Source organism: Ahaetulla prasina, chromosome 7, assembly GCF_028640845.1.
Source record: "Ahaetulla prasina isolate Xishuangbanna chromosome 7, ASM2864084v1, whole genome shotgun sequence".
Taxonomy (NCBI): Eukaryota; Metazoa; Chordata; class Lepidosauria; order Squamata; family Colubridae; genus Ahaetulla; species Ahaetulla prasina.
The window spans coordinates 67,740,569-67,762,721 of NC_080545.1; the positions used below are offsets into that span (position 1 = coordinate 67,740,569).

Consider the following 22,153-nt stretch of genomic DNA (forward strand, 5'->3'; position numbering starts at 1 on the left):
GAATCAGTACGAGAAGAGATTGCAGAATTGAAAGAGGAAATTTCAGCCCAAGCATTTTCTGTGTGCTATTGCCTTTATATATTGCAGAAGAGCAAATAATTAAATCACTGAAGATTGCAACATTGTCATTGCACAAGTGTACTAGCTAATATTTAATTTTAGCATCATGAAAACCATTAGTGACACAGAGAAAGAGGAAAAAATAGTTCAGAAGAAAGAGGAAACCCAGAGAAATCAGACATACCATAAAAGGAAACACCCGGTCTAGGGAGTCTATAGGAATTATGATTGAAGCTCCATGAGTGACTCTAGATTAGTCACTATCTCAGAACCTAATTTACCCCAGAGGATACAGAATATTATAAGGTCTGGTGTAGATTGTATGAATGGTTAGAAAATAGGAAAGATAATGAAAATTGAACAACAGGGTAAAATCTGTATGTAGATGAAATAAAGAAAATGTAGATGAACGTAGATGAAATGTAGATGAAATAAAGGAAGATAGATAATATAAAAGTAGAATAAGATATAATTAAAATATGTATAAATGGTAAGAAAGGACTGCTTTGAATAGCTAATAAGAAACAGTGATATGTTTATAAATGTTGTATGTTTGTCTTGTGTTTTAATGTGTTCAAAATAAAAAACTTTTTATATAAAAAAGAGGTATATCTTTGTGCGATTGCAGCTGCCATCTTGATTTTTTTCTGATCCCCATGGGTGTCCTTGTTCATAGCATAAAACTGTAATAAAAAGATAACAATATTTATTTATTTTCTTATCTTTAGTACCATATCAGTACCATATGGTCTATGGTAGGTTTTCCCAAAGTGGTCACCATCAACCCCAAAATATTGATGGGACTATTCATGGAGTCAGCAATGACCTTGAGTTTTCATTAGTAGTAGTAGTAGCAATAATAATGGTTAAAATAGTATTTATTAAATTATTTTCATATAATAAAGAAATGTTTGACAATTGATGAGAAACCTGAAGCTTTATGAAGGGATCGATGAGCTGAAGAGTTTAGAAATCCTGATCTATGATTTCGTACAATATCATTGCTATCTATTGATCATGACATCAGTAGTCAAAAGCATTTCTCTCACTTTATGTCTGCACTAACAAATATCTTTCAACTTACAGAAATTGTCTTTTCCCGCATCACCTAAATTAATCTTGCCTCTTTGAGATAAAAAAAAGTAGCTAAAAACTTGAAAAACTTCAATCATTTGATTGCAAAAGTGTTTTATTAGGGAAATCATCTATCTTTTTCCTCTTCGGTGTTTTTATGTAAACATTTCCTGAAAAGGGGGGGGGGAAAACAACCCACCAACCCCAGACCCCAAATAAGCTTCGGGGGTTGGTGGATTGTTGTTGTTGTTCTTCCTTCTTCAGAAAATGTTTACATAAAAACACAGAAGAGGAAAAAGGAGGATCTCCCTAATAAAAGGCTGGTTATACTATTAAACAGAGTGATGTAGTTACCTTAAATGGCAGCTGCTGGAGCACCTTATTACCAATCAGAAGGGGCGATAATTTAAAATATCCCTGGCGGGCATCTTGTTCAGAGGGTTCACTGGAAAGAAAACAAGGGAAAGCAATAAAAATGCACAAAATTCAAAGTAGTCAGTATAAGCATCCTAGCTAAGTTAGTTATGACTTCCTTGAATACATTTTAGAACATTTTCATAGCTGAGTTGCAAATGTTTGGTGAACCACTAACTGGCAGAGTTGGAGTTTTCAGTATCTAATCTAATGGGATGTCCAAGTTTTTGTAGCCCGGCTATCACATCTGTATTCAGGGCAGTGATAGATTGATTGAGAAAGATCATCTGGCCTCCTGTTACTTTCCATAAGTAAAATATTGGTGGTGTTCCTTCTTTTCTTTTGCCTCTTCTCTCGGCATTAACTCCGTTTTATAAAATGTGGATGTGATTGGGTGACATAATGAAAATCAAATAGCTGTAGAAAAACAATGTTCCATCTATGAAGACCTGGGTATGGCTAACAAATCAGAATGTTTATAGATCTTAAACCCAAGAATTGAGCCTCGATGGAATTATAAAGACACATTTTAATGTTCTTAATTCTGCCTTGCCCTTGAAATAAATGAGGTTGCATTGAATAGGTTTTTGGGGAAACAAAAACTAAGTCCCATTTATTCTGACTGCTCAGATTGGGTTCAATTTTTCAGAGGCCTTTGAAGATAGTATACAGGAAAAAGTGGGACTGTCAGTTGTTTTTCTTGATTTCTACCATCTCCCTTTCTGTTTAAAAATCAGGCTTTGTAGGTAAGTCAACTATTTATTTATTTATTTATTTAATTTGTCACAACATTATATATAAGCATAAGCATGAAATAACTATACGATATTTAAGCATATATATAACCATAAGTATGTAATAACTATATGAAATTGGATACAATCAAAGGGAACATTGGGACAGGAACGGTAGGCACATTGGTGCTCTTATGCACGCCCCTTACAGACCTCTTAGGAATGGGGTGAGGTCAATAGTAGATAGTTTTTGGTTAAAGCTTTGGGGATTTGGGGAAGAGACCACAGAGTCTGATAGTGCATTCCAGACATTAACAACTCTGTTTCTGAAGTAATATTTTCTGCAATCAAGATTGGAGCGGTTCACATTAAGCTTAAATCTATTGTGTGCTCGTGTGTTGTTGTGATTGAAGCTGAAGTAGTCTTCAACAGGAAGGACGTTGTAACAGATGATTCTATGAGTTAAGCTCAGGTCATGTCAAAGGTGGCAGAGTTCTAAATTTTCTAAACCCAGGATTTCAAGTCTGGTGGCATAAGGTATTTTGTTGTGATCAGAGGAGTGGAGAACTTTTCTTGTAAAGTATTTCTGGACACACTCAATTGTATTGATGTCAGAAATGTGGTATGGGTTCCAGACAGGCGAGCTGTATTCAATAATTGGTCTAGCAAATGTTTTACATGCTCTGGTTAGTTGTGTAGTGTTTCTGGAGAAGCAGCTACGCAGGATTAAGTTTACAACTCTTAAAGCCTTTTTTGCAATGTAGTTGCAGTGAGCTTTGGCACTTAGATCATTTGATATGAAAACTCCAAGGTCTTGAACGGGGTGGGGGTCATCTATAAGGTAGTGTCCATCGAGCTTGTATTTAGTGTTCAGATTCTTTTTTCCAATGTGTAAAAAAGAACATTTGTTGGTTGAGATTTGGAGTTGACAAGTTTTTGACCATTCCGACACAAAGTCAAGGTCTTTTTGAAGGGTAGCTGTATTGTTGGTAGTGTTAAATAGTTTAACATCATCAGTGAAGAGAACACAATTGCTTATAATATGTGCTAGGCTCCATTAATCATTGCCTCCAGAGGTTGTGGGTGCTCCAACAATAGAGGTTTTTAAGAAGAGATTGGACAACCATTTGTCTGAAATGATATAGGTTTCCCACTTGAGTAGCAAGTTGGACTACAAGACTTCCAAGGACCCTTCCAACTCTGTTTTTCTGTTATATATGTTTGAAGATGATAAACTAAAATTCGGTCATGAGTCTCATCCATTTCTATACATGGAATCCTTTTTCTTTCCTTCCTCAATTCTAGTAGCATGATAAAATCAGCTAAGTTATGTACCTGAGTATCTTCTGACATTTTCTTTCAGAATTATGGCTAAATAAAGTGATCAAAAATTGTGTAAGATTATGCAAAGGAAATAAATAGCATATTTCAGCATTATTCCCCCTGCCCAGCACCCCCAAAACCAAACTAATAATATAGGAAAAACACACAGAAAAGGAAAATCCTGAAAAAAGAGATAGGATAATTATCTACATACAAGAAAAACAGTTTCATAGAACCCAAACAAAGTATTGCAAGCATTGCAAATATACATTGAGACCAGTGGTGGTATTCACTTACCTTCACTACTGGTTCGCAAATGTGAGTGCATGTGCAAGACCTTCTGCACATGCACAGAGCGAAAGTGATGACGTCTGATTGGGTGGGTGGGCGGAGCTTCCCGCCGCCACCGCTACCAGTTCGCCTGTTAGAACCAGCAGAATACCACCACTGTTTGAGACACAAAATGTCTGCAGTGATCCTAAGCATTATTCTTTTAATCTGGAGTTGGAAAAGTGTTCTTGTTTCTCAGATATAGATGATTAAAAAGAGCCTATGAAAGTAGAGCAAACAATGAAGACTTACAATTCAATTATAAAATCCAAAAGGAATGGGATAAATCACACTTTTTGGCATCTTGGACAAAGGACCCAACTGCAATTTCCATATCTGCACACACAAACACACACAAAAATACTGGGTAAATGTTGGAACCATCTTTAGATCTGCTTCATTCTCCTGAGAGGAAATCAGTCTGGAACTCTCCCCTATTTCAAGATAAATAAATTTTCTTAGCAATTTCAAGATATATAAATTTTAATTTCCAGAATTCAATACACAACAAGTTGGCTGGAGAATTCTGGGAGTTGAAGTTCACATATCTTAAAGTTGCCAAGGTTAAAAAACACTACTACAAAATTTCTTCTTCCCAAAATAACTAATACAGGATAAAATCTAGGGTAACCACACTTTTTAAAATTGATGAGCCCTACTGCAATTCAGGACGTTTGATTTTTTTAATATATTTTCAGCATCATCTTGGATTGCATTTTGACGATAAGAGATTTAGCAATTACTCAGCATCAAAGCCGTATGCCATTAAGAAGTGCTCTTAAAACATCATGAACATTTTCTGAGTGGACATTTCTAAAACCATATTTTCAGTTCATTATAAATCCTGTTTTCTGCATGACTATTTAAAATCCTTCTTTTTCTTTTTGTTACATATCCTTCTCTCTGCAAGTACAGAGACCTGCAACTGGTGAATACATAATTTAGTTCTTTTTCGCTTTCTAGTTCTCTACATATTTTAAAAATAGCAAGAGTTCAGGAAACTGCCTTTCATTCCAAAAGTTACTGAAATCACAGAAGGAGGGCAAGGAAGCAAGACTTGTCTAAAAGAGGAAGATCCAAAATAAGCCATAGAAAACATCACTTCTGTTTTTAAATTATTTAATTTGTCCATTCCAAAAAGATTTCTCAGTTTGCTTTTGGTTTATGGTGAAAAGCAGCTTCATTTTCTATAGCTGCACACAGCACCTTTACATCACACATTTAACAGGCCTGAAACTGCTCTTATTAATATGGCCCAGCAGATTGTGGTCAATCTTCCTGACCTATTCAAACTGTAGTTCAGACTGGGATGAAGTATTCTTGGTGGCATGTATGCGGGGGACTGTAGTGGGGACCACCATATTGCCTATTCTATTTCTCAACCTGGACTACTTGAAGATGCATGGACTTCAATTCCCAGAATTCTTTAGTCAGGCTTGAGGCAGCTTTCTCAAGGTTGAGAAATACCAGCCTATGTAAGAGAAATGCTCTCTAAAGCAAAGTACTGATATTTGAAATTGTTTATTTACAAACAAGGTTCTAACTGCTAATAAATGATCACCTATTCCATCAAACACATTCTTAACTCTGCAACACTATTGCTAAGCAAATTGATCAATCCATCAGCCTGTGAACAGAATGCTGTTGCCTAGCAACTACCAGCAGCTTTAAACCATCCAAGTCCCTTGACACCAGTTTATTTTATGTCGCAATGCAGTATTACAAAAATGTTATCCTCCAAAATTGTAGGTTTCTTTAATCATTATCAAAGGGTATTAAGTACATTATAATCTAGGCATAAAACACCAGTTTGGAACAAAATAGGAAAAGAAATAGAATTTTTGCTGTGGTTTTGGCATGCTAAGTAGGAACACAGTAACAGATAAATATATAGTCATGCATCAGCATTGCTATAAATACATTTCTTCACAATAGCTAGTTTGGAGTGAAAAATATCAGCATTATGTATTTTATTGGTAATGATATTGTTAAAAACCCTCATAAGTAACAATACAGGCATCAGTGCAATTTTAAATAGATCAAAAAAACCCAAATCCATGCAATCATTAATATTTAATTAATGTTTGATAGAAATAACCCTTTCTGAATTCTCAAAACTGAAAGGAATCAATATACACTTTACTTGTATCCTCAATGTCAAATTGTTGAGACAATTACTTTTCTTTCCATATCTAAAGAGAGTTTTAAGAAAGTATACAATGGAATGCATGTACATTTACAATCCCATGGAGTATTACTTTTAAATCTCCCATGCCAACTTTGTTATGCTAGCTAGTTAATACTGTTAGACAACCCCTGATGGATGTTCCTATATAGAATATTTCTAAAATCCATCCATGCAGGCTCTTAGTAACCCTCTTTCACTAGAAAGATAGATCTTTATACCTCGGTATTTCTTCTGTGGCATATTGGTGGTCTCAGTATGCTGTGACCTTCCCCTTAGAAATGAGCACAAATTATATAGATTGAGGAATGGTTTGCATTATGAATCATATACAAGTAGACCTTTGATTTTTTTACATTTCACTGTCTTTGCAATTCTGAACAGTGGCCATGCCGTTTGGCATTTAATATTGGAAGGTTCAGAGGCTCTCCATTCCTGTTTTAAGAAAATTATTGCTAACTTTCCAAATTTTGCTCTATTTTGATATTTTCCATTGTTACTAATATAGCTAAAATGTTTTATTGAATGAAGTTATTAATAAAAGAAATTATAATCAAGTATTCTACTTATCCTCATGGTCAGCCTCTAAACTGTGCCTATACACAGATCATGTTCAGCCTCTGACTAATGAACAATGTTAATTTTTAATGTGGGTTTCTATGTTGTGTTAAGTGATAGTTTGTTTAAGCATAGTTTACGGAATGAATCACAGTTGGCTAGGTTTAAAGAGCCTACAACCAAACCAAATACCTTAAGAGTTTACTGTAAATTCACCCTTTAATTCTCAGTTCAAGCTTTTGGGTGTTTCTTCTAAGACTGAACTAGAGAATTCACTTTCCTTAAGTGAATAGGTGTTTTTTTGGATACTTTTTACATTTCTAAAGTGTTTTCAATGTTGATGTCATTGGTGCCAGGGATCATGATGTGGATGATATACAAAGTCAATTTAACCCTGTTGCTTTGAGAATTCAGTCTTACAGAAGCCCCTTAAGATCTATCAATTTTGAATCAAATAATCTCATTTTCATACTGCTAGTAGGAAATCTCTCTCATTTAAGTATAGGTAGATCCAGCTTCTTAGTATAAGGTATAGTTTACAAACCTGTTCTCAAAAATTGATAAAATGTTTCTATAATTGTTGAGTCTAAATAAATGAATAAATGTATATGTTAAACATCTGAATTTACAGTAATTCTTTTTAGCATTATGCAGAATCAGGCAGCACAAAAGCAATGACTCCTAAAGAAGATATTTTCTGGAAGACTTGGAAACCATTTGTGGACTATGCGCTTGGAACATTGGACGCTTCGGTACCTGTACCTCGAGAACGTGGATTTTGGCAATCATGAGGATATATCCGAAGACCCAAATCTTCCTTTTTTTTTTTTATGTATAGCACAAGGGTGGAAAATGTATTTTCTTTTTTTTTTTTTGTAACAATAATAATAATAAAAAAGCAATGACTCTTGCTAGGTTTGAACATCAAAATCTCACTAAAACTAGCCACATTTAATTGTTCTTCGGCACTTAATTTCATACTTTGAAGTGAAAATAATAGATTTCCTCAATTGAAAAACAAGCAAAAATCAGGTACACACTGTGGACTGGTTGCATATGAAAAGTATTCTTTTGAACAATTTATACAACTTGCTTGCAGCATTGACAACTCTATAGCCTTCCAGCTGGATTCTCGTTTTGAGGGGGGCAATAATGGCTCATACAGTGGTGACTGGTCACTCAAGGGCAAGTTGTTTTTCCAGGTACATTTAGTTAGTGCTGTGATGTGCCACGCTGTCCCCCGCAAAGCCACTTAACTATAGTTAGGTCCTTGACTGTCTGCCAAAAATTCCAGGAATGTGAAGTCACTCTACAATTTCCCGCTCCAGCTAGAGCTGAGGACAAGGACAGGATATACACCAACAAGGGGGGCCACAGCCATAGAAGAGGCAAGTCTTGTTATCAGGAAAAAACACCCAGTCAGCGTCTAGATGTTGATGAATCATGTGGCAATCAGTTTGATCATTAAAACTCTGGACATATTATTTTGGTAAAAGTATTTGGCCAGGGCTCAGCAACTGTTAGCTGCCGTAAAAGTGGAATATAAGGTGTGCTACCATATATGGACTGCAAAAATCTAGACAACCATGAGATGGCAGCCAAGAGTTGTTTCTTTTTCTTTGTTGCCATCTAATGTTTATCCAGATTATTCATAACTCATAAATAATCTCTATGTATAAATGCAAAGAGAACAAAACATGTTGCTATCCAAACAAAAGCATCAGTCACATTGAAATAGGAAGACATTGTGGCCTGACTGATGACTAACACTAATCTATGTAAACTGTTATTTTGAGTTTTGGCTTAGCCTAATATAATCATTCAATAAAAGGAGGTAAGATTTATTTTTGATAATAAATTATAATTTGAATTTAGTTTGCTGACTTTTTAGAATAGGGGTGTCAAACTCACAGTGTCATGTGACATATTGGGACTTTTTTCCCCCTTCGCTAAACCGGGCCTGGGTGTGGCCAGCATGTCACACATCTGGCCCATAGGCCGTGAGTTTGACAGACCTGTTTTAGAAGGCTAGAAGAGAAAGACCATCATTTGGAAGAGCCCAATGGCTCGTTCAATCATAGTTTAATAAATCCTTACTAAATGTAATGTGAGAATATAGCCAACCTATTTGAATGCAGGTTTTGTGCAGAGGAATGTTTCAGTGAAGCAATTTTCTCCAATCTTATGTCCTACTACCGTTTTCCCCAAAATAAGACATCCCCAGATAATAAGCCCAATCGGGCTTTTGAGGGCATGGCAATAAGGCCAAGCGCTTATTTCAGGGTTCAAAAAAATATAAGACAGGGTCTTATTTTCGGGGAAACATGGTAATGTAATTAACTACAGTTTCAGAATTTATCAGTATATAAAGGAGAACAACGAAGTGGGAAAGCTGCTTTACTGAAGCATTCCACATTATAAGGCATCTTTGAAATCATTTAATTTATGTGCATTTAAAAGGAAAAATCTTCAGTTATTTTGTGTAGCAGGTAAATTCTCATGTAATTCCATGTAAACCCTTATTCATATGTCAAGGTGCCCATTTTTCATTTGCAAATTTTTTTTTTATATTTTTATGGCAAAACTTATCATCAATGTTAAGTGGGAAATGAGAGAGGAGAATATTATGTAATATTTTACTCCCTGTTGTTCTTTACTAACTTTAGGCAGATGTAGGAGGACAGTAGTAATAAGGCTGTCCTCATATAAAATATGTGTAAGAGGTTTTTTTATTTTATATTTTAAAAGGCAGGAGAAACATTATCCCAACTACCTTGTGTCTAGTTAGGCCCCAACAATAGCTTAAAATTGTATCTGCAAAACTCAGATCATATTTCAATATAAGACTTAATTTACTACACATAAACTATGTTTATTCCTTTTCCTTGTTCATACAAGAGAATAAGATGAGAGTAATGCAAAAAAAAATGTGGTCCATATTGTATTTATGTTCATAGTACTTTCTGAATTTGGCTGAAACAAGTGTCATTGCCTCTTTATGAAATATATCTGACAAAGAATTAAACTTTCAGTTCCCCAGGTAAAATACAACACCTCTACTTTACTGACTCATACCAGGTTTTATGAGTATTCTTATCTCTATGAAAAACATGTCCATTCTCAGGTAAACAGGATCTTGCTAACTGTGATGACCTTGTTTACCTCTCTGGGAAAATATGTGATTGGAATTTTTTCCTAATAGCTAATGAGTCAGCTTTCAAAAATGTGCTGCTTTTTGGTACTGAGTCACTCCAATTCTACTGCTCCTGACACCAGCTTTCTCTTTCTTCTCCCTCTTCTCCTGAAGACAGTCAAGACCAAACAAGAGTCTCCTGCCATTGTGGTGATGTAACCTATCCTCTGCTCCTAACCCAGACAGCCATCTTCTTCTGTTGTTCCAGAAAGTGTCTCTGCAACGGGAAGTGAGGCCTAAGGACCAGGTTTTTTACATGCCAAAACACAGGAAGTGTGTTGAGAAATTGCCATGGGCATTGTCAGGTCTTTCAAGCACAAACATACAGACTTACAAAAACAATTATAGAAAACAAAAGGGAAAAAAAAAGGCCAAATAACGGGATAAAGGCCAAGGACCTTCTGTTTTGTTTCTCAGAACAATGCATATTAAAGATTTCCTGCCAACCAGAAAGCAGGGGGGTATTTCATAAGCTCCCTGCCCTCTGTTGCCAGAAAGAATCCTTCTGTCTGCACCAACCTGTTCTTGATTTCTCAGGGTTATTATCAGAAGTGTTTACTGGCTTTTGCTTATATTAAAGGCACCAAAGGGTTGGATTATTGCTCCTGTTATCACTGCTATATTAGCAGTGAACTCTTCCCTTTAGCACAATCCACACCCTCCACTCTCCCTGTTTTCTTTTCCTGCCTAGAAGCCCTGATGCACACTTATCCTTGAGGCCTTTACAATGCTATTTAGCACTCAATAGCTATTTCAAATTACCAGTCCCTGGCCTGAACTGAACTGAAGAGCTCAATAGGCAGGGGCATCAAAGGAGAAGCAGTCAAAAGAATCAAGATGGCAGCCTCAAGTACATAATCACAGTCACTCACTTGACTCTTTTGACCGCACTCTGCAGAAAATGGAAAACTGAGTTCCTAAAGAATTACTGTTAGTATTATTAAGAAGCGCCCTACTATGACAAGAGAGCCAGCTAGCCATATTGTACTGATTAAGCTGCCAGCACAGAAACCAGGAGGCTAAATCGCACCTTAAGCATAGTCAATTTCGTGACTTTGGGCCAGTCATTCTGTCTTAGTCCTAGGAAGGAGGCAATGGCAAACCAGTTCTAGTCAAGGCAGTCACCAGAAGTCAACATTACCTCAAAGGTGTGCATACCAGAGGTGGGTTTCAGCAGGTTCTGACCAGTTCTGGAGAACCGGTAGCGGAAATTTTGAGTTGTTCGGAGAACCTTCCCCTGCCACGCCTACCAAGCAATGCCATGCCCACCAAGCCACACCTGCAGAACTGGTAGTAAAAAAATTTGAAACCACCACTGGTGCATACATCCTCATACACATACATACAAAAGATAAGCTAGATACTTATTGCTTATGGACAAAGCATATGTGACATCATTAAAACCACAATGCAAATAAAGAGAAAAAATATTGATGAACATACTGTAATATATTGCTTCCTCTCCTGCTTTTAAGTGCAGTACTTCATAGAAGTCCTGTAGGCCAATTTCCTGCTTAGACCAAGTTCTATTGAGAGGTGGATTCTTTTTATTGTTTGTATTCTTTTTAGATTTCTGACCCAAAAGGAAAAAGACAGCAAGGACAAAACATGGTAAGACATAGGTAGACTATGGAGACTATGGGTAGAAACAAAACCTCAATTTTATTCTCATTGCTTTATTTAAAATATTAATATTCTGCCATTCACCTGGAAAAGCTCTAAATCTGGCTTATAGATCAATAAAAAGTTTCCTGCTTTCAAGTTCACAATCTATGCAACTTCTGCAGGAAATCACTAGGGAAGGTCAGTATCAGTTGGGTGACTTTTTCCATCTCAGACCAAACCCAAGATGTAGAAGTTCTGTAGTAGTTATTGAGGGCTATTAGGAATTGTATGGGAGAAACAAGGTCAGATTAAATCCTACCAAGACAAAGCTGCTGTATACCCATAAACCTTTCAGTAATCTACTAGCATTGGTCTTGATAATTACCTGTAACCAATTTAAAATTTTGATGCTAACCTTTGAGCCGTTTGTACAGGAACACCCAGTTATTTGAATAAGTTGATTACTGTTAATGTTCTTTTGAGCTTGCCTCACTCATAAAATCAGGTTTGGTTAGTTTTTCCTTCCAACAGAATGGCCACTTTATGTATTAGATCTTTCTCTCATCTAGCTCCTGTCCTTCAAAATCAGCTCCTCCTTGAACTATGTTTGCATTCTGAGGTTAAAAGGGGTTCTAAAGCATTCCTTCTACCAGATTTTTATGAAGCAGTGATAGCCCTTCTTTGTATTGGTGATTTTAAATTAAGTGTACAAGGATTTGGAAATGTTATAAATTATTGTATTGTTGATTTTGGTCTGTTGGGTTTTTATTTTGCATCTACCGAGTTCAGATAAAAATGCAGAGTTAATAAAGAAAATACTATACTAAAAATATTATAGTGTGAAGAAGGTTGTAAGTTCCTTAATGAGACTTGGGGACACCCTCACCCCAGGGTTTAGGTTCCTACTGGAGCAGGAAGTGGAAAGTAAGACCTGTTGCTCCAACCAGTGTGCCTTACCTAGACTAGGATTCATTTGTAGTGGTAATTTATGCCTGATTACCATGTAGCTAAACCACTGCCACAGATGGTTATGTAGGCCTCCTTTTGAAGGTGAGTGGAAAACTGCAGCTGGTACAGAATGGGCAATCAGACTGCCTTAGCGTCCTCTTCCTAAAAGGTACATTTGGCCTTGACCCCTCTAACATTTTTTGTAAACATTTGAAAGCTGAACTGTTCAAACATGCGTTTAGTTTTAGGTGGTTGGGGGTGACTGCCTCTGTTATTATTTCATTACACTCTATTTTTGTAGTAGACATTTCTTAGCGTCAGTATAAGTGAGGAAATTTACAAATACTGTCTGTAAAGTAAGCAATCAAGTAAGGTAGCTAGATGGGCAGAGAAAGAGAGATAGACAGCCATTGCACAAGCCAAAATGAAGTATATTTGAGTTTTCCTTTATATGTTATGTGAACCCAAGCAGTTAATTTGTTCATATTGAACAAATCCTATTCAATAAATGGGATCTTAGATACGGAGTGGAGCAACAAATGCACTTCAAATCTCAGACACCACATAGTAAAACATACATAAAATTAATGAAATATAAGGGGGAGGGAGAGGGAGGGAGTTTTACTGGCTAGAAGGCACCAGAAAGTGTGATATACTGTATTCAAGGCTATAGGAGGTTTATGTAACTGTTTATGTAACTGAGGAGTGAAATCAAAGCCTGTTATTTTTACAACTGTACTTATTACTCCATCGCAGATGTTCTTTGGTATCAAAGACAGAGACTGTTTGCAAACAGTGTTTCTTACAGCAGTGCAGGGGTTTTCTGTTATTGATAAGATTTTAATGGCAAATTCTTATTTTATTTATTTATTTATTTTATTTGATTTTTATACCGCCCTTCTCCCGAAGGACTCAGGGCGGTGTACAGGCATAATAAAAACCGACCATACAATATACAGGTTTAAAATACGAATTAAAAAACTTATTAAATTAGCCCAGCAATTAAAATTTACCATACTAAAAAACCCCGATTAAAATTAATAAATTCAACATTTAAAAACCCAATTTAAGCCAGCCCCGCGCGAATAAAAAGATGAGTCTTGAGTTCGCGACGAAATGTCCGAAGGTCAGGTATTTGGCGTAGGCCCGGGGGAAGCTCGTTCCAGAGTGTGGGGGCCCCCACAGAGAAGGCCCTTCCCCTGGGGGCCGCCAGCCGACATTGTTTGGCGGACGGCACCCTGAGAAGTCCCTCTCTATGGGAGCGTACGGGTCGGTGGGAGGCGTGTGGTAACAGCAGGCGGTCCCGTAAGTACCCAGGTCCTAAGCCATGGAGCGCTTTAAAGGTCATAACCAACACCTTAAAGTGCACCCGAAGGCCACAGGCAGCCAGTGCAGTCTGCGAGGAGCGGTGTTACATGGGAGCTACGCGTAGCTCCTCTATAACCAGCGCAGCTGCATTCTGACTAACTGAAGCCTCCGAGCGCACTTCAAGGGGAGCCCCATGTAGAGAGCATTACAGTAATCCAAGCGAGAGGTAACGAGCGCATGAGTGACTGTGCATAAGGCATCCCGATCAAGGAAGGGGCGCAACTGCCGAACCAGGCGAACCTGGTGGAAGGCCCTCCTGGAGACGGCCGTCAAATGGTCTTCAAACGACAGCCGATCATCCAGGAGGACACCCAAGTTGCGCACCCTATCCTTTGGGGCCAGTAACTCGCCTCCAACAGCCAGCCGCAGCTGCAGCTGACTGAATCGGGGTGCCGGCATCCACCCCCACTCCGCCTTGGAGGGATTAAGCTTGAGCCTGTTTCTCCCCATCCAGACCCGTACAGCTTCCAAACACCGGGACAGCACTTCAACAACTTCATTGGGGTGGTCCGGGGTGGAAAAGTACAGCTGAGTATCGTCAGCGTACTGCTGGTATCTCACCCCGAAACCACTGATGATCTCACCCAACGGCTTCATGTAGATGTTGAACAGCAGGGGCGAGAGAATCGACCCCTGTGGGACCCCACAAGTGAGGCCCCTCGCGGTCGACCTCTGCCCCCCTGTCAACACCGTCTGCGACGGTCGGAGAGATAGGAGGAGAACCACCGATATACGGTGCCTCCCACTCCCAATCCTCCAACCGCGCAGCAGGATACCATGATCGATGGTATCGAACGCCGCTGAGAGGTCTAATAGGACCAGGGCAGAGGAATATCCCCTGTCCCTGGCCCTCCAGAGATCATCCACCAATGCGACCAAAGCTGTCTCCGTGCTGTATCCGGGTCGGAAACCGGACTGGAACGGGTCTAGATAGACATCTTCATCCAGGTGTTGGGGCAGCTGTCGCGCCACGGCACTCTCTACAACCTTCGCAACAAAGCGAAGGTTGGAGACTGGACGATAATTACCCAAAATAGCTGGGTCCAATGAGGGCTTCTTAAGGAGGGGTCTCACCACCGCCTCTTTCAAGGCGGCAGGAAAACCCTTCCAACAAAGAAGCGTTGATAATCCTCTGAGCCAGCCTCGTGTCACCGCCTGAGTGGCCAGTACCAGCCAGGAAGGGCACGGGTCCAGTAGACATGTCGTGCCGTGAAGCCTCCCCAACAACCTGTCCACGTCCTCGTGAGCCACAGGGTCAAACTCATCCCAAACGTGTTCAACAAGACGTGCCTCCTCTCCCTCGCTTGGATCATCCCACATTCGGTCCAGACCGTCCCTCAGCTGAGCGATTTTATCGTATAGATAACCACTAAACTCCTCGGCTCGTCCCTGCAAAGGGTCATCCCGCACCTCCTGATGTAGGAGAGAGCGGGTCACCCGAAACAGGGCGGCCGGGCGGTTATCTGCCGATGCAATGAGGGTGGAGGCGTAGGAGCGCCTCGCTTCCCTCCTTGCCACTAGGTAGGTCCTAGAATAGGTCCTAACTAGTGTCCGATCAGCTTCGGAGCGACTGGACCTCCAGGTGCTCTCTAGGCGTCTTCTCCGGCGTTTCATCTCCCTCAGCCCCTCGGAGAACCAAGGGGCCGGACGAGATCTCTTGCATTCTGCCTAAATACAAAGCCAAGAAAATTCTTGTGGCTAACTTTGTTTATTGTTTGTTTATTGCTATTGTTTGATTATTACTTAGCCCTGTTGCTTATCGTTTTGTTTATTATTTAAGCTTGTGGACCCTTTCAGTCATAGCTGCTAAATGACAGTATAAAAAGACATCTACCTCTTGATGCACTATGAAAACGCATGAACAGTTTTGAACAGCTCTGCCTTAAAATTGGACTCCTTGAAAACAGGCAGCGAAGTTTTGAGGCAGGCTTTCAAGATTCTGTAATATATAGTGTAACAAAAAAAGATACATTTCTGGATTCACTGAAGTATCTGCAGAAAAAACAAGTGCTACCAACCTGCCTTCCACTGAGGACCTGTATACTGCACCAGTCAAAAAGAGGGCTGTGAAAATATTTACAGACCCCTCGCATCCTGGACATAAACTGTTTCAACTTCTACCTCAAAATGACACTACAGAGCACTGCACACCAGAACAACTAGACATAAGAACAGTTTCTTCCCGAACACCATCACTCTGCTAAACAATTCCCTCAGCACTGTCAAACTATTTACTAAATCTGCACTACTATTAATCTTCTCATCGTTCCCATCACCCATCTCCTTCCACTTATGACTATAACTTTGTTGCTTATATCCTTACAATGTATACTGTAATTGTTTCCTGATTGCTTATTTATACCCTATGACTATCATTAAGTGTTGTACCTTAGAATTATGAATGAACATATCTTTTCTTTTATGTACACTAAGAGCATATGCACCAAGGTAAATTCCTTGTGTGTCCAATCACACTTGACCAATAAAAATTCTATTCTATTCTATTCTATTCTATTCTATCTACCTCAAAAGTCTTAAAGAGTAGTAAGGGAAACAGCAAGCTGAGGGGCAAATGACCTGTGAGGTATGGTATTACAATACTGAAAGCTCCTGAGTAGGACGGGGGGGTGGGGGCGGAGGGGAGGCAATACATATCCACCTTATCCTACTTTCTTCATAAAATCACTATAGGACTCCTGTAGGTTTTATTATGGTCAAAATCCCAAACATAAAAATGTTGCAGATTTTGTTTCTGGTAAACGGTATATAATCCAGAAGATTTTGGCAGAATGTCTGGAACGAAACATACTTTCCATTTTGTGTACATCTTTATTCTAGGAGTCTTGTTTGGATGTTCATCCATAGATTGCTGCCTCCTCTTCTTCCTTTCTCCTTCAATACTTGCATTCAGTTTTATAGAAGGAAGGGTGGAATATGTGAGAACATATGATATCCTGGATCAAAACAGTGAAACAGAAAGATGGTTTCTAGCAGTTCTGTCTTTATTTATATGAGATTATATGGAAGATATGATGTCAATTTCACAGGTATTTTGGGGAGCCATACCGAAACTAAGGCATTATATACATTAGAATAGTATATACCAGTCTAGTTGGAAAACTTTTGTTCTATAATGTTGCATCCATGCCAAAGTCAAGGCTTTATACATGTTCCCTGTTTTCTGTTGTCTATAATCAGTCATATTTTTCTCAGTCTGAGCAACATGCGGCCTTTCAAAAGTTCAATTCACTTTCCATATCCCTTATTGTTGGCCATGGTGGTTAGAACTAGTGAGTCATGGAATTGAACAACTTCTGGAGACCCACACATTGGCCAATGTCTTGCCCAAATGAGGGACAGCAGTAGGTCTGAAATTAAACTTAATCAGCAAGATGTAGTAAGACTAGTTTATCAGTGGAAATGTTCGAATATGTAGCCTTAGTGGACTACTACACAATGCATCTGTGCATGGAGACATAGCATTTTAACCTGAGTCCTGAAAGTAACTATTTGGCTAGCTACAATAGATAAGACTTTTAAGATAAGAAAACTGGTTATAAAGTCTGTGCCCTTCAGGTATTGTTACATCTTACAACAGTCATTCTACCCCTTATGGTTAATAGCAAGGAATGTTAGGAGTGGTGATTTCACAGTTTTACTGCAATAAATGGCATTCCTAGCCTTGAGAAATTGTTGGAAAAATTCTAAGAAATCAACCACCCAATTTATTTGAAAGTTTGGTGGAGAATTTTGGAAGGCCATTTATGCCTTGCTCAAGGATCTGAGTCAATCTGAGTCAAGGATCAGTTAAGCAGCAAATTATCTGAAGATGCCACTGAACAGCCTTGCTGTAAGTCTTTGGAATATGTCTTATAATCTGTTTTAAACCAGACTCTGTCTGGATTTTGGAGTGTCTGTATTTGATTCATAACCTATGGCTTGGCTAGGTGAAGTACCTGACATACTAACTGAAACAGGGAGAGAGAAAGATGAGCATCTGTTGCAGAACCTAGACTTTAATAAAAATTTGGAGGTCATTTAGACTTGCAGGATCCAGACAGCTAGCCAAAACCGTTTAACAGAAATGTCTGTTCCAGAAAATCTACTGTATCAGCTATTTTAATACATTAGGTAGATGAAAAGGAAAGATACATTATGTTTACTATTTAAAAATTGTGGCAAAGAAACAAGGGAAAAAAGTTAGGACTTAAAATAAAAAGTTGTGTTAACACTGAGAGAAATTTTATACTAAAGGAGCAATTAGGAGAGTGTATGTCAGCCCGGATTTTACTTGGGGAATTCATGAATATAACATATTCACCTATTTCTTATGGACCAGACTACGTTAAAATCAAGTTCTGTTCTACTGGAATCTAGCAAGGCTTTTGGAAATCTGCAATACCTCTACAGCAACTATGAATGTTTCACCTGTACTGCATGCATGTATGAATGCATGCATCATTCGTTTATTTGTTAAGTTTACATTTTATCTTTCCTCTATGTGCTCAAAGTGGCTTACAGGGTATCTTCTTTCATTTCCTCCCCTCACCAATAACAACAACAGTATTATTAACAGCGGTACCAGGAGATGCCAGAGTCGAAAAAAAAGAACTGGAAAAAAATCATGAAATATTGTGACCTGGCCATCAAAACTACACAGCTATGGGTGAAACATGTAACAGTGATACCCATTGTCATCGGGGCACTTGGTACCATGCCCAAGAATTTTATAAGATACATCAACAAACTGCAGCTTCCTGCAATAACACCAGTGGAACTGCAAAAAAAATGTGCTATTTGGAACATCGTACATCTTAAGAAGGTACTTGGTTGATACCCAGGATGCTGGCAGCAACCTGTATCAACCATTAGCACCAGTCAATGGTATTTGTGATGCATTTTTGAATGTTCAGTTGACTGAGTTACATATTTCATGAATAAAGTAAATAATAATAATAATAATAACAACAACAACAACAACAACAACAACAACAACAACAACAAGTCATGGGAACACAAAGTGGAAAAAGTTGCTGAAAATGAGAAGGTGAAGATCTTGTGGGACTTTCGAATACAGACAGATTGTCATTTGGAACACAACACGCCAGATATCACAGTTGTTGAAAACCGAAGCATACAATTTATTGATATCGCTATACCAGGAGACACCATCAGCGCCGGTCAATAATAATTGTGATATATTTTTAAATGTTCAGTTGACTGAGTTTCATGTTTATTGAATAAAAGTTTATAATAATAATAATAATCCTGAAGGAATTTTCCATGGCTGCTGTTAGATTTGAACTTGAAACGCCCCAATCGAAGATAAACACCTTAACTAGTACACTAAACTAGGAAAGTGATTAAAGATGCAAAGTAGAGGAACATATTGCAGTGGGCTTCATCAGTTATATTAATGAAGTAGAGCCTATTAGAACCTTGAAAGTCTACTTTTGATTAATGCAGTTTTACTGTTCTTTACTTGATTCTCCTTTCTGGATCCTACAAATTGCTTTCTCAAGATTGTGATTAAAAACTTACAAGATGTAAACTATCTGTTATAGAGTTAGGTATTCCTAAAAAACTGTTTCAGTGTTTCAGTTTCATTTCTTTGTTGTTTCTTCCTAGTATTTTTTTTTATCACAATCTAATACTACTTGGTTAAGACTCAAAATGTATACATGAAAGCTACCTGGGCAGACATAGCTTTAAAATCATAGATTTATTTTCTTTCATCTTTTTTTTTTGGGGGGGGGGAGGGAGTTGAACCTCAAAAGCTTGCACAATTTTTGTATTTTTGTTGGACTTAATAAAATGCTAATTCCATATTTTGTTTTGGGCTTTTCTTCTCTCCAAGGCTATAATGCTATAACATTACCCCATTTATAAAGAACCATGTAGATAGCCATGTTTTCCCATTTAGAAAACATAACTATTTCTATTCTCCTGCCTAACAATGTTTATGAATAAATCCATTTGGCACCCAACTCCACTTTTCTCATTAAGAAAAGCTGATTTCCTTTTCTTTCCACTTCTGTCTTTCACAAATGACTGAATTTTTGCTTAAAGGATACAATCAAGTATTCTCTCTGAGACATGTCAGCACATGGAGGGAAACAACTTGAACTGTTGATTGTGACAAAATATCATTAAAAAAAATCTGGTTTTACAGTTATACTTTATATTTATACAGACACAGAGAGAAAGACACACATGGCTCAGAATATGGTAACGTTTTTAGTCTTAATTGCTTCCTAAACCAAACAAAAAACTTCTCCACATATGCAGATGAAATATTTTCATGTCCCAACCTATTACAATGCACCATTCAAATCTTCCTTTTCCTCACCCTGCCATCCACCTATACATTTGTTGGACTAGACATCAAGAGACTCAGGATGGGGCTAATTGAAGAAGAATGGAACAGAATCGAAAACAATAACCAGACAGGACTGCCCCAAAGCAGGAAATGGATATATCGGTAATCCTTAATTTACCACCATTTGTTTAGTGGCTATTCAGTCACAACGGCAGTGGAAAGTAACTTATGACCAGTTTTCACACTTATGACTGTTGCAGCATCCCCCAAGGTCATGTGATCAAAATTCGGGCATTTGGCAACTGGCATGTATGGTATTTATGATAATTACACGGTCCACCATTTGTAACCTTCCTAGCTGGCTTCGTACCAGCCAAGTCTCTGGAAGAAGTTAGATTTGCTTAACAACTGCGTGATTTACTTAACAACTGCAGTGATTTGCTGAACAAAAAGATCATAAAATGGGGTGCAATTTGTTTAACTGTCTTGCTTAGCAATGGAAATTTTGGGTTCAGTTGTGCTTATTGTAGTAGGTCAAAGACTACCTGTAGTGTCTAAAGAGTCACGTGTCTCAGTAGTGGGTTGCAAATCCTGTTGCTACCGGTTCGCTCGTGGGCGATCATGCACTTGCGCAATATTTCCGAGCATGCGCAGAAGCTTCTGTGCATACACAGAAGCATCTGGGCAGGTGGGTGGAGCCTCCCACTGCTGCCGCTACCAGTTCACCCGGTCAGGGGCGAACCAGTAGCAACCCACCACTGATATGTATATCAGACATGTCTAAACTCCAGCTTTGAAACTGTAGATCAGGGACAGATGAAAGGACTATATGGGAAAGCTTCCTCTCAGGCTGTCTATCCAATTGGACCAGAGAGGCAAAGGAATGTCAAAAATTTAAAGATGGCAAATGCACAACAAAAGCCCTGCCCTTGTTTCACATGTCTTCTACAACAGACCCGGAGAACTAACTGGTACTTGTCTAGTTGATTGGGGCACTTATATTCTGGAATATAAATCCCCTCTGAAACTTGTGATTCTTCATTATTTAGGCATCTACTAGACTAGTCTCTTCATTGGGATTTCCCCCAAATGGATGGGATGCCAACACAAATGTGTCTTTGGATTCTCTTTCCTTCTTGTTGAATACATTTTACTGGATATATTCCTTCAATCGATCGTTTTTATGATTGCATTCTATAGTTGGTAAACCACTTTGAGATGTATTTGCATAGGAAGCAATATAAACATGCATTAAATAAAGAATATGTTCAACGTGGCTAAAAATCTATATCCAGCATAACACAGAAAATGGAATGGAAGGAAGGGTCAGATATCCTGGCTGATAAAGCAGAATATTTTTGAATTTGGAAAAAAAGATGGATGTTAGATCCTGAATTTGGAAAAAAAGATGGATGTTAGAAGCCACAATAATGCCACTTGAGTCCTGTTATTGCCACTGAGACTCTCTGGATTTTGGAGAGATACAAATGGAATAAATATGCAATGTTTAATAATTATACAAATAACTAGACATCCTATACCTCCCCCACCGCCCTCCCCAGACATATCTATGTGTTGGAAATTCAAAGAAAACAATGATTCTATTTAAGTTCAATCCATGTCCTCTGAGCATCACTTGGAAAATGCTCTGGGGTTGCTTGAAAAGTGATTAACTACCGTAATATGGTAAATAAATAGCATCAAATAAACCACCAAAGGGGAACTTGGCAAATAAGATTTGCAAAATTGTGTTGTAAGCAAAGAGACTGGTTGCAAAGGTCTGTCTCATGATAAGAGATGGGAATAATCTATGGCTGAGGGTGGGTAGGCAACAGGCCCAATCCCCACAGGGATCCATAGCGGAAAGCAGGCCCAAGGACTGTATTGACCTAGTGGAGCAGGATGAGGGGCAGGTAGGTGGGAGGGCCCCACTGCAGTGTCTCTGTGGTCAGTTATAAGGGTGAATGACTGTGGGGGTATTGCAGCAGATGTAATTTTGAAACTGGGTGATAAGTAGCTTGTGGAAGGATATTTTGTGCTAA

General features: G+C 38.5%; 1 long non-coding RNA gene across 1 annotated transcript; it reads right to left on the reverse strand.

Annotated features, from left to right (window-relative positions):
* Positions 1-301: 301 nt before the first annotated feature.
* On the reverse strand, positions 302-7,535 carry LOC131202238 (uncharacterized). Its single transcript, XR_009156105.1, has 3 exons — positions 4,188-7,535; positions 1,489-1,579; positions 302-743 (listed from the first exon to the last, which is right to left on the reverse strand). It is a non-coding gene; the product is annotated as an uncharacterized LOC131202238 (long non-coding RNA).
* Between the last annotated feature and the right edge of the window lie 14,618 nt (positions 7,536-22,153).